This window comes from Dermacentor silvarum, chromosome 3 (genome assembly GCF_013339745.2).
Source record: "Dermacentor silvarum isolate Dsil-2018 chromosome 3, BIME_Dsil_1.4, whole genome shotgun sequence".
In the NCBI taxonomy this organism is placed as follows: Eukaryota; Metazoa; Arthropoda; class Arachnida; order Ixodida; family Ixodidae; genus Dermacentor; species Dermacentor silvarum.
Genome location: NC_051156.1, coordinates 79,562,793 through 79,566,665, shown reverse-complemented (window position 1 = coordinate 79,566,665; position 3,873 = coordinate 79,562,793).

The window sequence follows — 3,873 nt, the reverse complement described above, 5'->3', positions numbered from 1 at the left end:
ATTATTACAGATTGTCTCGCTGCTTTCATTTCACAGTGTAATTTAAGCGTTACTTAACAATTAGCTTGTGACTGCTGCGACTTTGCAAGGAAGATTCAGAAAAATATGAATAATTATTCTGACCGAAAGAAACAATTTCCATAAAATAACTTTACTCTTCTTCATCAGTCACCAAACAAGGTAAGCCTAAGCCAGGAGTCAAGATTTTGACAAGAGCACTTTTCTTCCATTCCCGATAACGTGGACTTAAGGCAGACGCTTCCCTTGTTTACCCACTGTTGACCTATTCAAGCACTCCCCTTATTGTGAATCATATGTCCTCTATGACCGTCGTTGCTTAAAAAGTTGTCGCAGTTTCACCTGAAAGGCAAAGCATCAATTGCGATAGCAAATTTGTAGAGAGCTATACGGAGTAATGATATTAGCTTTATCAGCTGTATAAACTTGGACATGCAGCAGCACCGGCAACACGCATGCAGAACTATTGTCGACGCCGTCGGCGTTTTGCACGCGTTCGCTCAAAATGCGTGCGGCGTTGGTGACTGTTGCCGGAGCCTCTGATATAAATAGGCACTTGGTGCCGCAGCTAAACGTCGCCTCCCTTCCCTTCCCTCCCCCTCCCCCACGGCCTCTCGCGCGTCAGAAGAAGGCGCGTTTGCTCTACATATATGGTGATTGTAAAGGAGGAAAGAGACGCTTACTTCTGCAGCCCTTAAGCGAGCACGGCGCAGAATGCGCGTTTGTTCTCCGCCGTGCGTTCACTCCCCGTGAAAGCGCTCGCCCCTCGCGCCCTTTTACTCGCACATACAGCGTTCGGCGCGCGGCGACGATTTCATCTCCATTGACGTCATACGGAACCTCACGGCGACGGCGACGGCGACGCCGACGGCAGAAATCTGCTTTTGAGTGTCCATATAATTGCTATCGCAATAAAACCATGAGTTAATTATTAACTACTAAGCAGAATCCTATATCCTTAAGTAGCAGCCGATCGAAAATCACTGAAACATCAAAAGACGGAAGCGAAACCTATCATAAAGGCTACGTAAGGAAACGAAATATTCGTCGAGAAAACTAGCCTTTCACAGTAGCATCTCAAAAGAGCTACACACTAAAGCCTCCTTCGGCACATTGTGCTTAATGCTTTCGGCCCTGAATTCGTTCGTGTAGAGCAATTTTTTTTTTTGCTTGACATATCGTGTGGAAAAGCTTATAAAAGCATGATACATTGTTTAGTAATATTACGGATATGCTGTCTAATGAAGACACCAGGGTGTCTGTTAAGGCTGTGTACGTACAAAAAATGTATTCCTTCAAGAATGTGCAGCTTTATATTTAATATTGCAAGGGCGCAAGAATTCGGATTTCACTTCTGTGAAACATTATGATGGCTTTTGTAATGCTCGAACAAAGAAATATAACAGCCAAAAGTAAAGAGAAGCTTATCACAAGTGTTGAGACCTCCTGTTCTCAGTCGAAGTGCGCGCTGAGTACTTCATATTCGTAGGCCGAGATTCTCGAAGCAATATTCGGTTCCTTCTTAATGTAGCGAACACGCTGTGCAAACGAGATCACTGAGTCTTCTTTGTTTTTATTGATAAATAATCTACATACACATCAATACCATTTGTGTTTATTTGACATGTTTAGCTAAATAACAGTCCCTAATGAGTAAATATGCCTTTCAACAACAAACATGCGCACTATGCTTGTAGAGAACGCTTCGGGAAACATAGAAAAAAATGTGGTTGATCCCTCTTATATAGGAATCGGTATAGAACACGAAAGTGAAACGTGTCTTCACAGAAGTAGTGTAATGTTTATTGCACATTGATATATAATGTCTATTGGTGTTTTGTGGCTAAAGCGCCCTTAGGCGTTGATGCACCCACGCTGACGCCTGGTGGCACGTCTCCTCCATCACGACTACCAACGTCGATGACCATGAGCAACCGTCGTGCATATGGAAGCTGCACTACGCTGCACACGCTAGCACAACGCGAAAGACGAAGCACGTAACTGACACACTAATACAACGCGCAAGACAAAGCACGTAACTGAATCGTCACCGAGTCAAATCAGCGCGTACAGCGCGTCGTAATTGCAGCCTCCGCGATCAACTTCAGAAACATTTTCAGAGCTAATTGCGGAGGCCACGCTCCGCTGTGCTGAGTACGGTGAACGCCACCTAGGTGGCGTTGGTAGTGCTTCTTGATGCCAGCGTCCCTTCGAATGCTGGCATCGAGGCGTCGTAGTGCTGAGACCACCGAAGCGTTCACTGTCGGTGCGCGTTAGTGTCATAATGCAGTACTTCTCTTTTCTGCTCGTAGGCGGCGGCACCGCCCCGAGCAAGAGCGCGGGTACACGGAGGAGTGTTAGATATATAAGGCGCGTCTGTGTAGCTCTCTGCAAATGCGTTTGTGGCGCAATGGGTTAAACGCTCGGCGATCTATCGTCGCGGACCGAGAGGTCGTGGGTTCGATTTCCAAATTTTGCATGTTTGTGGAACTTTTTCTTCTGGTTTCTTTCTTTGTATTATGTTCTATGACGTATTTCCGTGACGGAAATACGTCAGTGAAGTCTTGGTGGACCCCGGCATAAAACACTTTCGTGTTAAAAAATATTGCAGTTTCGCCCGAAAGGCGAAGCATCAATTGCGATATCAAATTAGCAGAGAGCTATTCGGAGTAGGGATAGTAGTTTTATCGGCTGCATGCTACATAAAGTTGGACACATTCACTTACTAACGTAATTAACAAGCGTAGTGTCAGCGCGCCCAAGCACACATGAATAGATCACACTCGATGACCGCAGACAACCACTTTTGTCAAACGCTGGCAGCAAGCGCAGCCGCCGCAGCGAGCGAAGGTTCGTGCGGTCTATCGCTTCAACGGAAACTGAGCGGCCGAATGCACAGTGCATACAAAGCTCAGAGCCGTGTGGAGATCGCTTGCAAGATACGGCGCGCGCGGCAAACCGGCAGCCCGTACCGGCGCAAACATAATAAAGAACCAAGCGCAGAGCGCAAAGTACATGAACGCATTTGTTGGCAGAGTGGAAGCCGCCTTCCTCCCGCGCTGCCTTCCCGCTTTGCTCCTTTCGCGTGGGAGATTGTGTCGCCAGTTCCCCTTGCGCCCGGTTGCAAGATACACATTTGGTGCCGCAGCAAAGCGTGGCCCCCCCCCTCCCTCCCTCCCTCCGTCCCATACCACCACGGCGTTTCGCGCCACGGAAGTCGCGTTTGCTTTCCGCCGTGCGTTCGCTCTCCGTGAGAGAGCGCGTCCCACGCGCGCTTTCACTCGCACATACGGCGCGCGGCGACGATTTTATCGCCCTTTGACTTTATACGGAACCTCACGCCGACGGCGACGGCAGAAATCTGCTTGAAGTATCCATATAATTGGCAATAAAAACGAAGTTACTCCCAACCTCGATTTTACAACCACTGCAGCTCTGGTCACGTCAAATTAGCACACCGCAAAACAATTAAGCTATCATATGAGCCGCGAATACCACGTATCCCATAGATTTTTTGCTTGAGCTGCTATTCAACACATTTACATTAAACAATCAAATTATCAAGCCAAATGTCGAAATTTTTTTGCCACTGACGCTGTCCGGAAGAGAAACGAAGAGTGTTACTGTTACTGTTGCTTTTTTATCTTGATTTTTCGGTAGACCAATGCTTTTCTCGCCGCACTTGGCCAAAGCTTCTAACAAGTGCATCAAGACTATGCATCACGACTATGCATCAAGACTATTTCCTGTAATGTTATTAATTCACACCACTATGGCCGAAAGGGCTAATGTAAGCGAAGGTAGGCAAATACCCTAATTTACTATTTAGCTTCCTGGCTCTCAGTACTCGCGCCT